Genomic DNA, 23,735 nt, shown 5'->3' on the forward strand with positions numbered 1-23,735 from the left:
TCCGCCATCAGATTTCTGAACGGCTCGTGAACCCATGAACACTACCTTGTTATTCCTCTTTTGCACTATTTATTTATTTTTATATTTTTTAGTGATTTTTATGTCTTTATTTCTAGCACCATCTTGCACTGTACTGTTGCTGCAAAACACCAAATTTCACCACATATGTCAGTGATAATAAATCTGATTCTGAGTTATCAATTAAAATGTCATTAACTCAAGGAAGTATTAGGACCAGTGACTAATAGCTTGGTCAAATAATAGTTTAGGGGCTATTTTTGCGTTTAAGTTTGAGAGATTGGATTCCAGACAATAGTTCAGTATGCACACATTCCCAACCCGGGGAGCACAGAGAACGAGTGCCAACTTCCTCTCCCCGAATCAATGGTGGGGGTGGGGGTGGGGGTTCGAGGTCCGGAATATGGATGAAAACGGTCTGTCAGTGCCTTGTATTGTCCGCCGTGCACCGGCATTAAAACCGATCGGAAATATGAATTGTTAGCAATTGTTAACATTTATTCATTTGCCTCCGAACAGGCGAAATCACACGTCAGCTGTGGGCAGGATTCAGGATGCATTTACTATTGTGGAAGTACTGTAAAGTACGTCGCTTTAATGCGAAGTGGAGTTAAAAAAAATACTTCGGTGTTTGGTTTCCTGCCCGTTTAGTTTTAAGGATTTTTTGTTCCAGATCTCGTTGGATTGATTTTGCACAGAAACACATTCAGATCTTTTTGAAAGCGTCAGAAACATTTGCCTATCACATCTCAAACCTTCACCGTTACCCCGTCCCCTCAAGGTGGTTCATAGAGTGCACGGGTGATTCACAAATAAAGCGAGAGAAATGGTAAAGAGAGAGGGGGAGAAATATGTTGTGATACGAAACAGCAAATATCAAGTGCATCAGGGTCTATGCAAGTCGGCAAATGAGCAAAAGTTTAAAACAAAGTGTGGCAGGCGGTGTAACCTGGATTGGGAGATGCAGTTCAGAGAGAGAGCAGCAGCGAGAAGCAGAAACGCATTCAGCCCAGAGAGGAGGGCTGTGATGGGAGACGTACCTTAGGTTCTCCTCGCTGGAGGTCCCGGTACAGGTGCGGATGGCGAGTCCTCGCCCAGCGTTATGAGCTGCGCGCCGCAGCAGGAACCCGGGTAACTGCTCCCAGCACAAGCCGCCTTCACACCAATCCACATGGTCCTCGGGGAAGCTACATTTGCATCTGCCGTCGGCGCATCAGCAGCCCAAACCTTCCCCGCAGCCACAGCTGCATTTGAACATTGACTCCTGGTCAGTGTGTGCCTCCCTCATTCCGGGACCTCGGCAGCCCCCCCAGCGTCAAAGTAGCGATCAACTGCTTCCCCGGGACATTTCGATGCAGTTGTACGGTTTCTGTAAGTCGACCTGACATCCAGCACCTGCAACCTGCCCGGCGCAAGAGTCAGTCTCTCCCCGTGACCTGGGCAACGTTGCCCGTTCGGCTGCTCCCTGCAATGGGTCGGCTGTGCTCGGACCGGCCCCTATGACCAGTCAGCCCACTAAAGCCACACAAACCAATCATCCACGTTCATTTTCAACCCGATTAAAATGAAGTGAGTTTTCAGAGCCCGCGTAGTGTGACACACGCTGGCTCTGACAGCCTGCAGTTTTTCGGGGTCCCACTCCACAACTTCATAGTTTGAATTAAAATTAAATATTTGAAATGTCCACTCCCCCTTTCTTTTGTTATCCCACTCTACTTCCCCATTGTCACAGCAATTTTGAAATTCAAATTACATTTTTGGAACTATTTTGTCATTGCCATTTTTTTCCGATCTCACCCTTTAAGAACTAAATTATCTGTAAAACACAAACTCAGATTGAGACTCAACAGTCATAGAGTCACCATTCCCTCATATCTTGTCAGACTTTCCTCTCCATACCTCACCCTTCCACTGTCAGTATTTTGGAAAGACAAAAGTTCACTTTTACAAATAAAGGAATTGAGTTGACTGCCTCCAAAATGACTTTGCACTTGGCTTTGAACTAACTCTGACAAAAGAAGCTACTTAAAGGGAGTCTACCATACATGCATTATAATGATTTGATGGGAACTATTTTCTCTTACAATGAGGCCTAGAAAAGGGGCCTTAAGTTGCAAAAATATAAACAAAAAGAGGAAGAGTTGCAAGTACTCAGTGTCTGTGGAGAGAGAAACGGGGATCATGTTCTGTGGTCAATAGAACTGGAAATAGAATCAGACCAGTTTTAAACAAGAACTGGGCAAAGAAATGGGGGAGTTGTTGTCATAGAGTCAGAGGAAGATACAATATGCAAACATGGCCTCTGACCCACTGCGTCCATACGAGCCATCAATCATCCATTTACACCAACCCCACGTTAATCCCATTTTTTAAATTCTCACCACATCCTCATCAATTCCCTCCCCCTGCCCCCCTGTTTCTACCACTCACCTACACACTAGAGATAATTTGCAATGGCCAACTATCCTACCCACCTGCACATCCTTAGGATGTGGCAGGAAATCGGAGTACCCAGTGGCAACCCAGGTGGTCACAGGGAGAATGTGCAAACTTCACACAGACAGCACCTGAGATCAAGATTGAACCTGGGCTCTCTGGTGCTACTGGATGACCAAAGACAGTTGGAAGAGAAGGTTGGTGAAAGGGTAGAAAACCGGTCTGGTTAAATGGCAAAAAAAGAATAATAGTGCAGAAGAAAATGAGGGAGATAACAAAAGAAGTAAAGAAACAAAAGATGAATTTGGAGTAAGTAGCATCGGCACAGCCCCTGCTGGCACCAGACATAATGGGAGCCCAGCTCTGATCTAAAGTCACTGAATCCATCTCTGAGACTGCCATGTTTCAAAGTGCCCCTGCGCTTGCTGAAATGTAGAGGAGGTGAAGGACAGAGAGAGGTCAGAGTGGGAGTAGAATGGAGGAGAAAAGTGGCAAATAAATGGAAGTTTACACTCCTGCTTGTGGACTCGTGGAGGTTGTAGGAAACCAAACACCTTAATGATGGAGACCATTCATTGGTATTGTCATGCAGAGTGGGTGAAATCTGCAATTCTGTCTTCATTCTGTCCTCATGCTGAGGTTTAGTCAGTTGAACTTTCAACATATTTGTCAAGCAAGCTTATCAAGAGTTTCAGAACTAAGGGGGAATTTTAAGATAAGATAAGATATTTTTATTAGTCACATGTACATCGAAACACACAATGAAGTGCATCTTTTTGCGTAGAATGTTCTGGGGGCAGCCTGCAAGTGTCGCCATGCTTCTGGCACCAACATAGCATGCCCACAACTTCCTAACCCGTACGTCTTTGGAATGTGGGGGGAAACCAGAGCACCCGGAGGAAACCCACGCAGACACGGGGCGAATGTACAAACTCCTTATAGACAGTGGCCAGAATTGAAACTGGGTTGCTGGCGCTGTAAAGCGTTCCGCTAACTGCTACACTACCATGCCTGGAATGAATTAATTGAATGGTGCAAAATGTTCAATGGCAGAATGGGCTGTTTCTTACATTCCCATTAAAACTGTGGACCAGGGAATGTATTAGAGAAAAGTGAGCATCAGACCGTGATTTCAGGTCTCCTATTACATAAGTGGTTAGGTGCAGCACCAGGTGGAGTTCAAGCAGCTCACTGTTGCCACCTACAGTGCAAGCATTTATGCATGTTCCCATTTATCCATCATTTTCAAACATTTATACAGAAACATATTAATTTTCACTGTTGATCTAGTGTTCTGCTGATGTCCCGCTGATATTGCAGGGGAAAGTTGGGAGAACATTCTGATATCTTTAGATGGTGTTATTATAGTAACCCATTCATTACATGAAACGTTAATCTTGCTTTTTTATGAACCCCTGGATTTTTAACTGGCAACTTAAGCCATTGAAACATCAGAAGCTGTCATGATCAAAGGGGTATTGAAACAGAATGGAAGCAGATTTGGAGGATTTGGATCAATGATGGAGAAAGAACACTTCAACGATATAACGTGCTAAATTTATTAAAATATTAACAAAGCAATAAGTTACTAAAATATAAATAAAGCAATGAGGCTCATGCCTTTCTTTCCCTTCGGGACTCTGTAGAGATGAAATGTTGACTGGTCTGGAGAACTTGAAGGTCTTGGCACTGTTTGTGATCTTGGTCCAAAAAGAAATCCAGCGAACTTGCTTATAGCTCACACTTATATAGTTAAAATCCTTGCACTTCATTCCTAATTTTACAAGCATCTGTCAATCACATTCAGAAACCAACTATTCTCCCTGATACAAAGTTTTTTTAACTGCACCGTGTACTGGGCTAGTCTTAATTCTTTTCTGCCATAAACAAGTTTACCTGCATGTTTTATGGCCACATGACCCAAAAACTCACGCTTTACTTGTTTTCCAAGTGAATCTGTTTGCTCAGCCTGAGGACTGTTCGAAGACAACTCCATTTTAATTAAAAACATGCTTTTAACCCTTACACTAAGAAGTTAAACTAAGTAATGGAAATAACCTGAGATTTGTCCTGTATAGCCTTCAGTGGTAGTGAATTCTACAGATTCACTGCCCTTTGAGTGAATAAATTTCCCCTCATCTGAGACCCAAAGCTCTTGCCCTGTAACCCGAAACTGTGACATCTCATTTCGGACACCCCAGCCAAGGGAAACATCCTCCCGCATCTAGTGTTGTCAGAATCTTTAAAGTTTCATTTAGATCCCATCTTGTTCTTCTAAGCTCTGGCGAATACAAACCTGGCTGACTTAATCTCTCCTCCTATGACAATTCTGCAATCCCAGGAATCAGTCTGCTGAACCTTTGCTGCGTTCCCTCTCTGACAATTATATTCTTTCTTAGGTAGGGAGAACATCTCTAACAAAACTGCACACAATACTCCAAGTGTGGTCTTATCAAGATCTTGTTTAAATGTAGCCAAAGATTCTTGCTTGTATATTCAAGTACTCTTTCAGAACAGTACAGGAATAGGCCCATTGGCTCATGATGTGTCCACTGACCATGATGCCAATCTAAACTGATCCCAACTTTTTAAATTACTTTTAACATTACAGCACAGTACAGATCCTTTGGCCCACGATGTTGTGCTGACATTTTATCCTGCTCTAAGATCCATCTAACCCTTCCCTCCCACATAGCCCTCCACTTCTCTATCACTCATGTGGCTATCTAAGAGTCTCTTAAATGTCCCTAATATATCTGCCCCCACAACCTCTGCCGGCAGTGCGTTCCATGCACCCACCACTCTCTGTGTAAAAAAACTTACCTCTGACATCCCCCTTATACCTTCCTCCAATCACTTTAAAATTATGCCCCCTTGTGTTAGCCATTTTTGCCCTGGGGTAAAAGTCTCTGACTGCCCACTCGATCCATGCCTCTTATCATCTTATACACCTCTATCAAGTCACCTCTGATCCTCCTTTTCTCTAAAGAGGAAAGCCCCAGCTCACTCAACCTATCCTCATAAGACGTGCTCTCCAATCCAGGCAGCATCCTGATAAATCTCCTCTGTATCCTCTCTGAAGCTTCCACATCCTTCTTATAATGAGGCAACCAGAACTGAACACAATACTCCAAGTATGGTCTAACCAGAGTTTAAAAGAGCTGCAACATTACCTCGCGGCTCTTGAACTCAAAATTTCTGTGGAGAAGGTACATATCCTTCTATTCCCCATCTTTTCATGTGTCTGTCTAAATGCTTCTTAAAGATTGCTATCATATCTGCTTCTACCACATCCCCAGCAGCAGGTTCCAGACATCTACCACTCTTTGTGTAAAAAAGTCTCATAAATCTCCTTTAAACCTTCCCCCCTCGCCTTAAACCTATGCTCTCTAGTATTTGACATTTCCACCCTGGGAAACAGCCTTGCACAACTTCCTGTCCACCATCATGGAGGTCTCAGTCGACAGCAAGCAGGAGAGTCTGGACCAGCCACTGACATTGGAAGAGCTGACTGGCTCCATCCATTCCTTCGACTCGAATAAAACTCCCAGAAGTGACGGCTTACCGGCAGAATTGTACTCAGCTCTGTGGGACTGATCGGGCCCGGACCTGCTGGAAATGTACAATGCTATACTTCTGGTTGGAAGCATATCAGTATCCACGAGGAAGGGTATCATCACCTTCATCATCAAGCAGAAGGGAGAGAAGGGAGCTATCAGGAATTGGAGAACCATCTCATTGTTGAATGTGGATTACAAGTTCCTGTACAAGGACATCACCAACCAGGTCAAGTCTGCTCTGGGACAGTTGATCCAGTTGGACCAAACCTGTGCTGTACCTGGCAGGAACATCTTTGAGAGCCTCATGCTGCTCAGGGATACCATTGCCTACGTGAAGGACAGAGGAGTGGACATGTGCCTGGTCCACTTGGACCAGGAGAAGACCATCGACAGGATATCACACATGTCCATGATGGACGTGCTCTCCAAAATGGGCTTTGGGTAGGGAATCACAAATTGGATCCAACTGGTCTCCATGAATATCAATGGGAGGGAAACAGATAGCTTCCCCATCAAGTCTGGAGTCAGGCAGGGTTGCCCACTCCCCTTGTTTATGTGTTGCATAGAACCCTTAGCTGAATCCATCAGAAAGGATGGGGGCATCAGAGGGGGGATGTTGCCAAGCAGTGGAGGCACCTAGGTCAAAGCCTCCCTTTACACGGACAACATTGTCATCTGCTCACATTCACAGTCAGTCCATAGATTGATCAGCATCTCCGGCCAATCTGAGTTGTCATCGGGGTCCAGAGTCAACTGCAAGAAGAGTGAGGCCATGCTCTATGGTAGCTAGCCTGTCCAGCCCTCCGTCCTCTTCCCTCTCAGGTCTGACTACCTGAAAGTACTGGGGATCTGGTTTGGAAGAGCATGTGACAAAAATTAGCTGGTGCAGATAGGAAAGGTTAAACAAAAATTGGGACTGTGGGAGCAGCAATCCCTCCCAATCACTGATTAGACTGTGGTCATCGGGTGTGAGGTGCTCTCGGTGTTGCTGCACTTGGTGCAGGTGTGACACACTCCTCACCCTGGTAGTCACCTGAGCCATCTTCCGGATCATCTGGGGATGCAAGGTGGAATGGGTGTGATGTGTCATCATGGATCAGTCCCTGGACAACAGGGGCAAAGGTGTATCCAACATTGCCCTCATCCTGATGACCATCTTTGCATGTGGCTGCATCAGGCTGTGTGTGGAACCAAAATGTGCTGGCACCAAGTGTCACTATGTGCTACGGTTCTACCTGTCCCTGGTGTGGTGAAGGATGGGTCGTCACCACGCAATGTCCCAGCCAGCTGGACGTTGCCGCACTACCTATCCTTTGTGGAAAACTTCTTCCAGACAAACACCTTTGACCAGAAGTCTATCAGGTAGTGGTCAGCACGACATGTTCTGCAGATACTTTATGGATACTGTGGGATGGTTCCCTAAACAGACTGTCCAAATCATCTGGTAGAATGCCTCATTGCCAGAACTCACCAACAAGCACCAAGACCTCGCCAGCCTGGTGGTGAGGGGAGCCCTCCCGGTCAGATCCATCCTGTACAATCAGAATATCACCCCCAACACACGCTTCTCTTGGGATGGCTGCAATGAGGAGGATGTAGTCACCCACCTTTCTGCAGACCGTGGATTTGCTAACAGGGTGTGGAGAAGGATGCAAGGGTCCTTGTCATGGTTCATCCGGAGCAGCTGTGTAACAGAGGACTCTGGTTTATTGGCTGCTCTTAGGGACACACGCAGAGACGGAAATCAGGTGCTGCTGGAAGATCATCAGCTTGGTTAAAGATGCTCTTTGGTCTGCTCAAATCTTCCAGCACAGCGAGATGTCTGTAAGGGAATGCTGCTGACTGGCACATTCCAGACTGCAGGATTACATGCTGAGGGATGCACTGAAGCTGGGTGCAGCCAACGCAAAGACTCTGTGGGGAAGGACCACAGTCTAGAGTTCTCCTGCTCCAGGACATGGAGGGGCTGAGTCAGATGGGTGTATCTCCCCATGGGGCCACATGAGTGGGAATGGTGCTATGTACAAAAAAAAGGTGTGCTAACACTAACAGCAACATTGAATGTATAGATTGAATGGCACTAAGAAGGTAAAGAGCTTTGCACTGTTTACTTCTTTTGTATATATTTTTCATTATGAATGAAAGTTATTTTTGAAATTAAAAAAATTCTACTCCACGAGAGAAAGCATTGAATTAATGTGCAATGAACACAGATGAAGACATTTCGCCATTATATTTTTTTTGTTTTTTTTTAATTTTTTTATTTACAACGTGGTAACAGAACCTTCTGGCCCAACGAGTCCACACCGCCCATTTTTTTAAAACCCAAATTAACCTACCCATACGGTCTTTGGAATGTGGGAGGAAACCGAAGCACCCAGAGGAAACCCACGCAGACAGGGGAGAACGTACAAACTCCTTACAGACAGTCACGAGAATCGAACCCCATTCGCCGGCGCTGTAATAGCGTCATGCTAACCGCTACGCTACCGTGTATATATTATGTATAAAGTATATTTTAAAAAAAGACTCCACAAAATAAGTGCAACAGAGTATGGGGATAAGAGATATCAGAAGGCCCCTGTGAGGAATGTGGTAATTGGAGATTATGGGTTTGTGGCTAGAACTATCATTAGGGTAAGCAAGGGTCTTAAATGAATAAAGACATTCTCTAGACTTGAGGTACCCACATGCTGACCAAAGGCAGGGGTCTATGAGTACAAGATGATGATGCAAGGAAGGTGATATCAAGACTAACAGGTCACAAGCCTTCTCATCTTGAATTGGTCAAGAGGTAATGTCGAATGTCTGAGCATTGCTAAAGATGCTTTACCTTATCTCCAAAAGTACATAAAATTACCATACTTTGTTCATTCAGAGTGAGTGCGTGGAGCAAACGACAGTAGTAAGAGAAGTTGGCCTCTCACCTCCTTGAGGAAAGAGATTGATCAAATAAATGTTTCTCTGTTTTCCAGAGAATGGACTGTGTGAGTGATTTCCTTACTCAACAACAACTGCTTGTTGCACTCCCTTTGAACAGAATAAGTTAACAGATGCAATTTCATAATCTTGGAATGAACAAGTGTGGGTGAATGGAAAACTTTTAATTTCTTTCATTATTTTAATGCTCCAAAATCACCCTCTATGAAAATGTCAGAAACCTGTTGCAATAAAAAAGAACAATATAATAGTCACCAAAAGACTAAGGACTTAACTAGTAATTCTTTTAACAATATTCAATGCACATTTATTCCTCAAGTATATTTTTAGCTGAAGATTTTATAGCTTAACATAATGGAGTCAAATTACAGATTTTAATATTTTATTCAGCTGAGGAGAGATGTTATGTATCACAAGAAGCGCAGTCTCTTGTAAAACAAGGATCATTATACTTTTAATAATGTGCTCAGAAGTAAGCACATTACTGTATTGTCAAAGTGGAGGGGAAAAGTCCCTCACTACACCTGTATCAATTCCCCCCAAAATATATATATATATATATATATATATATATATATATATATATATATATATATAACTGATGACATTACAAAATTGGAAGTCCAGCACCTTTTACCTGCTTACTGCATAAACCTGATAAATTCTTTGCAATACAGCAATCATGCTGTTAGCCTGAGATAACACTGGTCTGCCATTCCTGCTAAAAAAAAGAACAGACTTAATGGTCATTGCCATTTCTAATGTGAAGTTGTTCGGTAAGTTTTGACTGTTACAAGGTGCCCTGGGGTGCTGTTCTCCTCAGCTGTCAACTTTCCTACAAGTTTCAATATGTTGTTTTATTCTTGTGACAATTGAACTCACCAACAGGAACATTACTTAATAAGTACCTTTTTAATAGGGAATGTGTTCCTTCAATGTCAAATGATCTCTGAAATTGAACAAGTTAAACTATGGAATCTTATTGCTAAATATATTCCTAAATGTCACAGAGCTAAAATCTTTAACATACTTTTTTTTTATTTGTTTTCTCTCTCTTCATCCAGTCTTGCTTCCATTTGTCTCTCAGAAATCTAATTCAGCTTATTTACTTCTTGGTTATTTCTGTTTCTTACACAAATTTTACATAAGCTTCCAGGGAGAGTGCATGATGAGACTGGGGGTGGGTTTCTGGCAGGGAGACCTGGTGATGGCTGTAGAGAAGTTAGAGGAGATCAGCATATCGATGGTCCCAAATGGTGGACTCTGTAACCTTGGATGTGATCAGGCAGGACCCCATTTAAGTTATGTTTATGTGGATCTTCATATGTAGGGTCTCCCTGGGTTACAAATGACCTGACTTATGGAAATCCAACTTTTCGCAAATTCTCCCATATATTTTTAAGTATTTTTCAAGCTCATAATAATAATAATAAAATGTTTCATAGTGTTCATTAATGACTGGATGCAGTATATATTCCATTAGTTTAATTATGGGTAGTGTTAGAATGATTATTGAATGGAGTGAAAGAATTAAAGCAAGTGTATATAGAGTGACACTGGATGGGTTATTATAGAAAGCAGACATTTCTGATTTACAGAGAAATCAGTATGTGGACAGTATGAATGAACAGAACACTTATGTATCCCGGGAACTACCTGTATATTCTGAAATTGAAATTGGTTTACTATTGTCACATTTACGGAGATACAGTGAAAAATAATGCTTTGCATGCTTTCCTAACCAGTCATTCCACACATATGTAAGTACATCGAGGTAGTACAAGGGAAAAGTAATAACAGAATGCAGAATATAGTGTTACAGTTACAGAGAAAGTGCAGTGCAGGTAGTTAATTAAGGTGCAAGGGCCATGTCAAGGTAGACTGAGAGATCAAGAGTTCATCTGCATCGTACAAGGGGTCCATTCAAGACTCTTATAACAACAAGATAGAAGCTGGACACACAGCTGCCTGGTGGTGCATGTTTTTGCATCTTCTTCCTGATGGAAGGGAGGAGAAGAGAGAATGACTGGGATGGGAGGGGCCTTTGATTATCTTGGCTGCTTTCCTAAATCAGCAGGAAGTGTAGACAGAGACAATGGAGGGGAAGCTGGTCTCCGTGATGGACTGGGCTGTGTTCACAACTCTCTGCAATTTCTTGGAGTCTTGGGTAGAGCAGTTGCCATTCCAAGCTTTGATGCATCTGGACAGGTTGCTCTCTATGGTGCATCAATAAAAATTGGTGAGGGTCATAGATGACATGCCAAATTTCCTTAGCTTTCTGAGGAAGTACAGGTGCTGGTGAGCTTTCTTGGTCATAGTGTCTACGTGGTTGGACCAGGCCAAGCTATTGGTGATGTCTACCTTGGAAATTGAAGCTCTCAACCATCTCCATCTCAGTACCATTGTTACATACAGGAGCATGTACTCCGCGCTCTTTTGTTTTGCTGACATGGAGGGAAAGGTTGTTGTCATTACACCATGCACTAGGCTCTCTATCTCCTTCTTGTACTCTTGAGCCATTGTTATTTGAGATTTGGCCCACTATGGTGGTGTCATCTGCAAATTTGTAGATGGAGTTAAAATAGAATTTGGCCACACAGTCGTGAGTGTATAGGGAGTAAAGTAAAGGGTTAAGGACACAGCCTTGCAGGGCACCAGTGTTTAGTATAATCGTGGCAGAGGTGTTGCTGCCTATCCTCACTGATTACGGTCTGTTGGTCAGGAAGTCAAGGATCCAGTTGCAAAGGGAAGTGCTGAGTCCCAGGTCTAGGAGTTTGGAGATGAGCTTGTTTGGAATTATGGTATTGAAGGTGGAGCTGTAGTCAATAAGTAGGAGTCTGCCATAGCTGTCTTTGTTATTCAGATGTTCCTGAGATAAGTGTAGGGCTCGGGAGACTGCATCTAGCGTCGACCTGTTTCGGCGGTAGATGAATTGCGGTGGGTTGGGGTTGACCCTGAGGCTGGAGTTGATGTGTGCCATGACCAATCCCTTGAGGCACTTCATGATGATGGAAGTCATAGCCACTGGGCAGTTGCCATTCAGGTATGTTACCTTATTTTTCTTTGGCAGATGAATGATAGTGATCTTCTTGAAGCAGGTGGGAACCTTTGATTGGAGTGGGAGAGGTTAAAGATGTCTGCACATACCTCTGCTAGCTGATCCACACAGGATCTAAGGACGTGGCTGGGGACTCCCAGCCATTTGCTTTCCACGGGTTCATTTTCAAGTCTCATGATTTATAACAAGGGCATTTGGCCCAATGAGTCTATGCTGGCTCCCAGAGCTTTCCCATCAATCCCATTCCACCACTTATAGCCTGCGACCTATTCTCTCTCACATAAAATAAGATATCTCTATTAGTCACACCTCCCCAGATTCTCCGCGCTCATTCATACTAGTGGCAAATTAGAGAAAGTAATTAACCTAATTGCACGTCTTTGGAATGTGGGAGGAGACCGTAGCATCTGGCGAAATGGGAAGAGCATGGAAACTCCACACAGACAGACCCTGAAATCAGGAACACACCTCGGGGGCTGGAGCCTGTGAGGCAACAGTACTGTCTGCTGCATGGATCTTGCATGGATTGTCAAAGTCTGCTGCTGCACATCACAAATGCATGAAGTAATTAGGTAGAAATGGCAACAGGAATAGTTTTGCATGTCCTTTGACAACACGTCTGGAAGACCCACACCCAGAACCATTTTGATATTGTTTGCAAACCATGCTGAAGATACCTGATTGCAGTTACTGTTTGGCTTTTTGATAGAATTGCGGTGTGGAGCACACAGGTACGTGAATAAATTCAAAGCCTTAGTGTTTACTGCATTTCTGTTTTTATTTAAAAAGGAGGAGGCTGCTGGATTCTGTACTGGCTCTCTGAAAGTGCGTGTGAATTTTGCTGCTTGATGAAATTTAACAGAGATGTTAAAAACTGCTACCTTGTTTAGTAAAATCTGTTCCTGGTTTTGAACTAATCTGGGATAATTTAGTAGGTATTTAGTTAAATTTTGGAATTTACATTGTGGCTGTACAATGCGGAGATTGAATAATGCAGATTTGTGAATACTTCAAAGTATAGAATTTGAGATTATTATTACAGCAAACAAGATTTTGAAGTGGCCTGAGAATGTAAATTTTCAATTTACAGATGTACCACCAAGCATGAGAACTAAAGGAAAAAAAACTACCTTTTTAAATTTAAAGAGATTGGTATGGATTTTTTTTAAACTAAATTGCAAGTGTGAAAGTCGCATATTTGAAAATTTTTAAAACATTAGGAAAATACTGTCAACTCCCAAGTTTGACAAGTGGAGTTAATCACTTGCTGTGCCAGAGACTTCTTTTAAATCTTGGCCTCACATTGTTTACACTTTCCAACATCCCATCTGCTGTTGAGAGGGAAGGCAAGACAATTCACAAAAGGTTACAGACAGACTCGAGGGCAGCCTCTATGGTACTCAGGTTCCAATCATCAGAAACATCCCTCCCTGGAGCAATGGAAGCTAAATGACTGCATCATTGGTTCCACCTTGGATTTATTGGTCAAAAAGTAAACAGCCAAGTGGTAGCAGTAATGGCACAGCCAGCACCCTCCAATCCAGAGTAAGACAGTGGCCTCAATGTCAGGTCAATCCATATCGAAGGCAATAATTGTCTTCATGCTTGTTCTGGAGAGTCTGTTGTAATTAACAGGAACAACAGTAACACAGCTGAGCAGCTGACTAAGGATTGATAGACGACTCCAACTCACAGTCAATAGCACCATCAAAAAAAGTTGATCTTATTGAAATTAGTACTGACTAAGTTACTTTCTTGCCTGATGTCCCAAACAGAAGATGTTGGAAAGGGAATCAAAATTGACATTTCAGTTTGAAGATCCGGCACCTTGGGGAAAAAACAAATTACTCTTAGGTTGCAAAGAGGGAGGGGGAAATATGAATAGGACAAAGGGAATATCTCTGATAAAGGGAGACCATTCCTCTTATTCTAACCAATCTCCTCTAAACTTGCAGTACTCCACTCACTAAGGACCAATCCCAATATCAACATCAAACCCATCAACAAGGGTGGTGCTGTTAAGGTTTGGTGAATTGACCTCTAACTCACAGAGGCCAAGCATCAGCTCTCTTCATCCCTTCCTCTGGACCCCACCATTGAATATCGGACATTGTCTCCTAGTCACAGCCCTAATTTTCCTCAGCAGATGTCCCACATTCCTGAGTCTCATAGTCCTCCAACGCCACACAGCCTACATCTACCACCATCCCAAAATCCACAAGTAGGATGGTCTGGGAAGATCCATTGTTTCAGTCTTAGTGTGAGTTTCAGTATTAACAGTTAAGGAGAATGTTTTTCTTCCAGAAAGTGGAGGGGATCTGGAACTTGCCATCTGCAAGTCCAGTAGAAGCAGAAATGCATTTTTGAAAGGTATTTGGATTTGCATTTGATGTTCTATACTCTGCAAGTTGACCAAGAGCTGGGAAGTGGCTGGTTTGTCTCTGCATTAGCCAGCACATACACATTGGGGCACATGGCCTCATTTTCTGTAGTAAATTTCAGCGCTTCATACACAAGGCAAATCTGTACCTGAGCGAAAATTACTGAAGGGGAGACACCAGTGGAAGGTCAGGTCACTGAAAACATGTTATGGGGGAGAAGAGGGAATCTAATGGAACCCAATAAAGTATAATCATGCAGCAGTTCTAAACCTGAGTAATTCCCAAAGATTGTATTTGATCATATCATTATTCTGACCGTGAATGAACTTCTGGCCTTGTGCTCCCACTTCATGTATAAATTGTATTAGAAAGATAATGCTATACAACTTAGCCCATGCATTTCCTTCATATCCTGTGCTGTAATTAAAAACATGGCATCCAATATACAATTAATTGAAGCCATAACTTTAAAGTTGATGGAAACTTTAATTTTATTGGAGCAGAATTGTCTTATTGTTAATTTAGAACTAGTTCTGCATGACTCTTGCATGAAATCATAAGTGCTACATTTAGCAGCTCACAGATTGAATGAAATAATGATGTAGCCAATAGCGATACTGAATCAAGTGCCATGGTTTTCTGATTAACTCAAAAGAGCACTTCAATACAGAAGGGTGGAATTGTGCAGGCCTGCCAGCAATTGGCCATTGAAGCTCCAGCAAGTCCCAGACCTGCAAATGGCCACTGGGAAACAAGGAAGTCCAAGGTTAGGTGACAGATTTGGGGGGGGTGGGGCTGAATCTATCAGATTACCCCATCTATAGGGCCCAGTCTTGTGGGGCTTGTGGGTGTTACAGCATAATGCAAAGAAATTACCAATGCGTTATGCCAGATCCAACGTCAGATTGATTTCAATGGCCAATGTTTATTGTCCATCCCTTTTGCCTTTGAGAACCCTCCCAAACTGTATAGTTTTACTCTTCCAGCCTTGTTCACCACCATCATACCACCATGCTACATTCTTAAAGCAAAATGAATGGGTGACATTCATTGCTAACTGCTATGTACCAGCAACAAAAGAAACACACCAAGTCATGTATAAGTGTTAGAAACTATTTTATTAATAACTACTTATAATAATAAGAAAAATAAAAAATGTTAGGATGTTAGAAGTAAAAATGTTAGATATCAAACATTAACCCCAAAAACTAAACCCAAAGTGTGTGTGTGGCAAATTCCTAAACTCCAAGTCCAGGAATAGTTCTTGAAGTTCAGTTCAGCAAGCCATAAGGTGAAACATGAGCAAAGGCTTCTGCAAAACCACTGTTGACTGAAGAGAAGATGTAGAGAGAAAATAGAGAGAAATTACGAAATCCAAATGTTCCATGATGGAACCCAAACGACACCTCAGTCACTGATGATCTTCACTGCTTTGTTACGAAGTATCTGCCACCCCAAAGGCATTCGAGACATGGCTGTCCACACAAATACCTGTTTCCTTCTACAGGTTAATGACAAAGTGGACTCCACTAGTTTATTCCAAAAATCCATACGTGGATTGTAGTGACAGACACAGTTATTGTTTTCCATCTATCGATACAGAGACCAGCAGGCAGGGTGTCTCTCTCCCTCTTTCTCTTCTCTGACTGACCGCTCCAAAATGTCAGCACATTGTTATCTCCTGTTGTTGTCGTAATCACGCCCCACACACACACACACACACACACACACACACACACACACACACACACACACACACACACACACACACACACACACGCACACACACACACACACACTACTGTGCTATGTATTAAAGGGGCATTCACCAAATAGTAACCTAATCCATAACACTAACCCAAATATTATGGCGGAAAAAAAAAAATTTTTTCCATCTAGTCATTCAGGGTTTTTTAATGGACTTCTTCAGTTTTTATTGGTTTATCCTAAAAAGCATATTCAACCTCTAAATAACACAATACTTGGAGAAGTAACCACTATAGCTAACTAGTTAAAAGTCTCACATCTTAGCTATCCATCTCAAATTTAGTTATTTAGTTGTAAATTAACACAATCTTATGAATACACAACCATTAAAGATATGTTATCTGAGGTCTAATTTAATTAAGAGTTTTGCAATGAGGTAAAATGACTTACTGAAAATATTTTAAAGGGGGGTTCATTAAAGAATTTTTTTGCAATAGTGGAATCTGAAATTGTAAATACACGCAATTTAAGGATATGGAGTGGTTAGTTATTCTGGAAGCTAGATTTTTGAGTTAAAGTGATCTATTGTAAAATATATTTAAGTTGAAATTTTATTAAACACTCACCAATCAATAAACTCTCATGATATTGAACAGTTACCTTCAGATAATTTCAAATAACAAAATGCAACTTGCAAAGATATGGAGCATATGCTGTGACAACTATGCCAGCCGGAAACTTTGAGCTAGCATCCGGCTTGTGTTCTGGATTTTGTTCCAGTGAAACATTTATGAGTTTTAATGACACTTGATAAACACGTCGTAAAATATAGGCGACGTGTGCTGGATTCATGGATCAGGAGAAACAGTAAATTATAGTGAAGGCTCAACGTTGGCCAATTAAACTTTCTGGTAATCTGGAAGATATCAGGTCTTGAGACTTTCTCTTTACTATAGCTGTAGTAGCTTCCTCCAAATAAGAATGATTAATTCAATGAATCTAAGCCACTAATTTTCAATGGTGATGCCTCTAGCTTCATGCAAGTATTACATAGAAATACAAAAGAACTGCATACAGAAGCCTCCATTTGCCCCAACAGAATGACATCTTCCTGTCAAATATTGCGTTTGGACTTATCTACTGTCCTGTGCGATCTGCAAGATCACAGGAAAAGCACTTGTATCAATGCAAATAAAATAAAACAATTAATAGAAGGGATTTAACTTGTCATGGAAGTGTTATATGGTTAAACAACTTCACAACACAATTCTCATTTATATACTGTCTAAATACATTCAAATATTAAAAGGAGAGGTCTAAATGAAGCCTAGGCTGATTGTGGCATGGTGCAGAGGCCCTACACCTGAATGAACCCAATGGGCTTTATATATTGTCAGGTAACTGCTAAATTCTCAACAATAAACACAAGGAACTTTGATGCTTAAAACACGGAAAAGAACTACAGAATGCACAACTTGTAAACAACTGGCGGCACGGTAGTGTAGCGGTTAGTGTAACGCTATTACAGAGCCAGTGACCCGGGTTCAATTCCCACCGCTGTCTGTAAGGAGTTTGTATGTTCTCCCCGTGTCTGTGTGGGTTTCCTCCGGGTGCTCTGGTTTCCTCCCACATTCCAAAGACGTACGGGTTAGGAAGTTGTGGACATGCTATGTTGGTGCCGAAAAGTGGCGACACTTGCGGGCTGCCTCCAGAACACTCTACGCAAAAGATGTATTTCACTGTGTGTTTCAATGTACATATGACTAACAAATAAATATCTTAAAATATCTTAATGTCACTTCAAACTTACCAAGGTCAATTTTAACACAGAATGGGATTAGTTCATTTAGCAGCACATCCAAAAAAATGGGTAGTAAAAAGAATCCAGCTGATTTTTATTGATGCCAGCATGAATGATGTCAGGTCGGTGAGGTACATTGGACACTGGGGTATAGAGAGCTAGACCAGTTAGTGTTATCAGCTCCCTGCTGAAAGAGAGTGGTAAGTGGGAGCAAGTAAAAACTATGCCAGTGATATCTGAGCATTTCATGTAGGATCTCTCCTGAGACCAAGGAAGCTTTCCAATTTTAAATAGTTCTGAATTTACCTAGTTTATTTCTGGACACTCTGCTGCTTCATGGGTTTGTTCTTCAGGTGGTCGCAGTGCAGACTAGCCCCAAGATATTACTAAAAGTAGTGCAGCGGAGCTGATAACATGATTACCTTGATAGTAACAGAGCCAAGGACTCAGGATAAAGAAGGCACAACCCTCCCCAAATCCTCACATGATAGCCAGAGTTTTCCACATCTCTATTTTGGCATCATGACACATGTTTTGGATGTGTTGCTAGTTCATTCAAGAGTATCTTTACTTTTTTGGAATGTTAAGGAGATTCGGTATGTCACCGAAAACTCGAGCAAATTTCTACAGATGTACTGTTGAAAGTATCCTGACTGGTTGCTTCATGGTCTGATATGGCAATTCAACTGCGCAAGAACTTAAGGAGCTGCAGAGAGCAGTGAACTCAGCTCAATACATCACGGGCACATCCCTCCCCACCACTGGTAGGATCTACATGAGGTGCTGCCTCAAGGAGGCAATGTCCATCATCAAAGATCCCCACCATCCGGGCCATGCCACCTTCTTGCAGATACCATCGGGCAGGAAGTACAGAAGCCTGAAGTCCCACACCACCAGGTTCAAGAACAGCTACTTCCCTTCAACCATTCGGTTCTTGAACCAACCGGTACAACCCTAATCACCGCAGTACAGCAACACTATGACCGCTTTGATCACTTTGCACTAGATTGGACTTCATTTTTTTCTGTTTTAATTGTGTTCTTTCTTGTAAAAATTGTGTATAATTTACGTTTAATTTATGTTTTTCTTGTGAATGCTGCTTATCTGATGCTCTGTGCCTGTGATGCTGCTGCAAGTATTTCATTGCACTTCTGCATACATGTACTTGTGCATATGACAATAAACTCGACTTTGACTTTGACTTTGTAAAGTTTGTCCAATTCTGCAAATTGTTATTGTTATTTGAATTGCTGGGGAAGACTCATGACCTTTCTGTGAAGTCAGGAAATTGAGTTGTTTGTATACTGTGCTGGAGACCAGCCTCTGTGAGAAGCACTGGGTGGAGAGATTGTCAGGATTGTATTCTAGAGTATAGTTTATGTATAACTTATGTACTGTGTGTTGTCTGAATCTACATGCCTGTGATGCTACTGCAAGCAAGTTTTCCATTATACCTGTACCTCACTGTACTTGTACATATGACGATTCACTCAAATGGACGACTTGACAAGTGCATATCTTGTTTTTTTAACCAATATTCTGACTCACATTCTGAAGATAACCTGCCACCTTGGTGGAAATGAATCTGACTAACGGTGCTCACCTCTACGACAATCAGCACCATGTCATGCATCATCAATGAAGTGTTAGGAATGTTTGAAGAAGAAAATCCTACTAGTTAGGTTGTTTGACCTATAATTATAGTGCTAGAGACAGTTGAAGAAAAGGTTTGGTTCTGGAAATATTCACTATATTTAACCTAATTAAAATAGTTTCTGATGCTTGCTTATCGAGTGAAAGGAAATCGTTCCAACCCAAGTTTACTTAGCAAGCAGTTATTGAGAAATAGGAGTAATGGTAGGTCATATAGCAATCGTCCCCCTCCCTCCTTTTCCCCACCTGAGCCTGCTCTGCCATTTAATAAGGTTATGGCTTCAAACAATAATCTAGTAAGTTCAAGATTGTTGAGACCAATTTCAGATTCTTTTGTTATTTAATTACTTGAATTTAAATTTGAACTCGGCTCTACTTTGTCAGGAGTTTGAGGAGATTTGGTATGTCACCAAAGACTCTTACAAATTTCTACAGATGTGCAGTGGAGAGCATTCTGACTGGTTATATCATCGGCTGGTATGGAGGCTCCTATGCACAGGGTTGCAAAGGGCTGCAGAGGGTTGTAGATTCAGCCAGATCCATCACGGGCACAACCGTCCTCACCGTCGATGACATATTCAAGAGGCAGCACCTCAAGAAGGCAGCATCCATCATTAAGGACCCACAACATCTTGGGCATGCCCTCTTCTCATTACTACCACCAGGGAGGAGGTACAGGAGCCTGAAGATACACACTCAACGATTCAGGAACACCTTCTTCCCCTCCGCTATCAGATTTCTGAACGGTCCATGAACCCATGAACACTACCTTGTTACTCCTTTTTTTTGCACTATTTATTTATTTTGTAACTTATAGATTTTTATGTCTTGCACTATACTGCTGATGCAAAACAACAAAGTTCATGTCATATGTCAGTGATAATAAAGCAGATTCTGATTCTGGTTCTGAAGTCTTGCCTTTGAATCAATGGTTCAGATTCTGGACGCCAGTCTAATAAGTTGACCATTATGCTACTACACCCAGGGCTTCAGCAATAAATCCTACTTCCTTATGCTTCCTTTTTTTTCTTGGTCTAATAACCTTTCTATTTCATTTCTTCATCTGAATGTGCTATTTTATTGAATAAGGTACATGAACCCCTCTGCCTTTATAGAACTCCACAGTTTTTCTAGCCAGTTTATCATATAAAAAGTGCTCAGTTCCATCTTCCTTTTTCCAAAGTGGATGGAGAACCTCACGTTGCCAACATTAAAATCCAATGACTCGACTATTGTCACCACATCCACCTTATGCTTTTACGTTTGTTTTTAATGTTTGAACACTCCACAGTAGCAAGACCTATCCGTTTTGAAGTTAAACTTACCCCTTTGTAAATGTTATTTGAAATATAAATAATTTGTGTGATGCTTTTTTTTGTGTTTTAAAACAGCAATACTGCTCTCCGGTGGTATCTCAGGAGAACTGCCTTAATTAATTACACTCAGAAATTGAATAGTTATCTGAAAATTAAGATTATGCAGATGTAAAAATGCGCAGGATCATAAAAAGCCCAGCACAGAAATGGGCCCTTTTGGTCTCCCTCATCCATGCCATCTGTGATGCCAATCTACACTCATCTCATCTGCCTGCATTAGGCCCGTAATGCAGGCAAATGCCTCACTGTGCCTTTTGTATCTATGGACTTATTCAAGGGCCTTTTGTAAATGTAATTGTAAATCTATCTGCCTCAACCGCCTCCTCTAGCAGCTTATTCCAGGTAACCACCATGGAAGAGGGCAGGCCCAGTAATGTAGCGGCTAGTGTGACACTATTACAGCGCCAGAGACCCGGGTTCAATTCCGGCCACTGTCTGTAAGGAGTTTGTACGTTCTCACCGCGTCTGCGTGGGTTTCCTCCGGGTGCTCCGGTTTCCCCCCACATTCCAAAGACGTACGGGTTAGGAAGTTGTGGGCATGCTATGTTGGCGCTGGAACTGTGGCGACATTCTACACAGAAGATGCATTTCACTGTGTGTTTCAATGTGCATGCGACTAATAAAGAAATCTTATCTTATCCTACTTTATCTTATCTCTGTCCCAAAAGCTTACCCCTCAGAAATCGTTTAAATTTCTCCCTGCTTCACTTAACCCCTGCCCTGGGTAAAAGGCTCTATCTAACCTCCCCATGCCGCTCATGACTTGAAAATCTCTATAAAGTCATAGCTCAGCCTCTTATGTTCCAGTGAGAATAAACCCAATCTATCCCGTCTCTCCTTATAACTACAGCCCTCAACTTCAGGCAATATCCTGGTGAATCTCTCCTGTGCTCTCTCTATTACTATCACGTCCTTCCTGTAGTCTGGCAACCAGAAATGTACAGCAAATCGGTCTAACCAATGTTTTGTACAGCTGCAAGATGACGTCCCAACTCTTACATTCAATGCCTTGGTGTATGAAGGCAAACAGATCTTCTTCAATCCCCTGACACAAGAAATTCTGCAGATGCTGGAATCTGGAGCAATACACAAAAAGTGCAGGAGGAACTCAGCAGGTCAAGCAGCATCCAGTCCTGATGAAGGGTCTTGGCCCGAAATGTCAACTGTTTATTTCCCTCCATGGATGCTGCCCAACTTGCTGAGTTCCTCTGCACTTTTTGTCTGTTGCTCTTTCACTCCCCTGTCCACCTGTGTTTACCACTTTCAGCAAGCTGTGGACTTGCATCCCAAGATCCCTCTGCACATCAACACTCCTGGGGTCCCTGTCGTTTACTCTGTCTGTCCTAGCAGAATGTGAGGTCCCAAAGGGCACTCACACGCATTTGTCTGGATTAAGTTTCATTTGCCATCACTCCATCTAACTTTCCAGCTGATCTATGTCTTGCTCTATCCTTAGACAGCCTTTTTTGGCATCTACAGTTCCACCAACTTTTGAGTTATCTGCAAACTTACTTACTAAACATACCACCTACACTCTCATATGAGTAATTTATATATGCTACAAACAACAAAGGCCCCAGCATCCACCCCTGTGTACACCACTTGTTACTTCCGGTCAGGTAAACACCCATCCAATTTTAGATCCAGTTTGCAAGCATGCTTCGGATCCCTTGTGCCTTAACCTGTATTCATTGCACAGTTGTACACTGGAGAAAGGTTAACTTGGGGTTGGTGAACACAGAAAAATAAAGAATTGCTCTGCAGATCAGTCAGGACCTGAAAGAAAACAGTGGATAAACTGGATAGTGTTGGAAAACAAACGCTGTGCCAGCGATTCACCTGGTATAAGATGCAGACTACATACCTGCTGCGATATTGTTACTGTGACCACGGTAACAAACCAAGTCCACCATTGCTGTTGCTAGCTGTAACACATCACCATGGGACCTGTGAGAAGTGGGTCAAAGTATGAACTGGCTGATAAATCCAGCAGGTGCCTCTTAAAGGGGAGGTGCTTTGTGGCTGGAGCAGGGGGTGAAGCCATTTGCTAAGTGTTTGGAGCTTGCCTGGAGCCCTGCTGATCACAGGGAAATGCAGGCACACAGGCTTCCTGAAGGGTGGCTCCAGTAGCGCATCCCTTGGGGAGGGAATACTGGCCTTTATTCAAAGAGCTGTCTCAGTGTCTATGGCCAAAGGCAATGCAAAAACCATTGAAGATGGAAACATACTCAGATATAATCCCTTCCTCAAATTCGACAAGCCCTTAATCTTACAATCACTTCTATTTACAAACTTTGGATGTTGTAATTGTCTCCTGCTTCAGCTCTCCCCCTCACTATAACCCTACCAATGTTCATACTATTGGGTTGTAGACTACTCAGGCAGAACACAGTAAGCAACCCAATGATGTAAACATTGAATTTTCCTCCATTCCCCACCCCTCTCTCCTTCCATCCCTCCTCCAGTCCCCCTATTTTTGCTCCCATTCCCACATCCCCCTTCCAGCCCTCCCATCACACAATTTCATCCCCATCCCCAATCCCATCTACCCGCTACTCATACATTTCACCCACTGGCTCCCCTTCCCCCTTGTGTTTCTGGTTCCATCTGACCTTCACCTCTCCCCTAATGGTTCCCATTATCACCTCCTTTACGTATCACATTCCAGCACTGGTAGCCTTTGTGTCCCTGCCTATCACCCACCAGTAGCTGTGGCCATCTTCACCCCTCCCCTCCCCCCAGCTGGCTCCATGTTCCTCTTTTTTTGCCTGCCTCCATCTATCATCCACCTGCCTCTGTCTCTCA

Source organism: Pristis pectinata, chromosome 9 (genome assembly GCF_009764475.1).
Source record: "Pristis pectinata isolate sPriPec2 chromosome 9, sPriPec2.1.pri, whole genome shotgun sequence".
NCBI lineage: Eukaryota > Metazoa > Chordata > Chondrichthyes > Rhinopristiformes > Pristidae > Pristis > Pristis pectinata.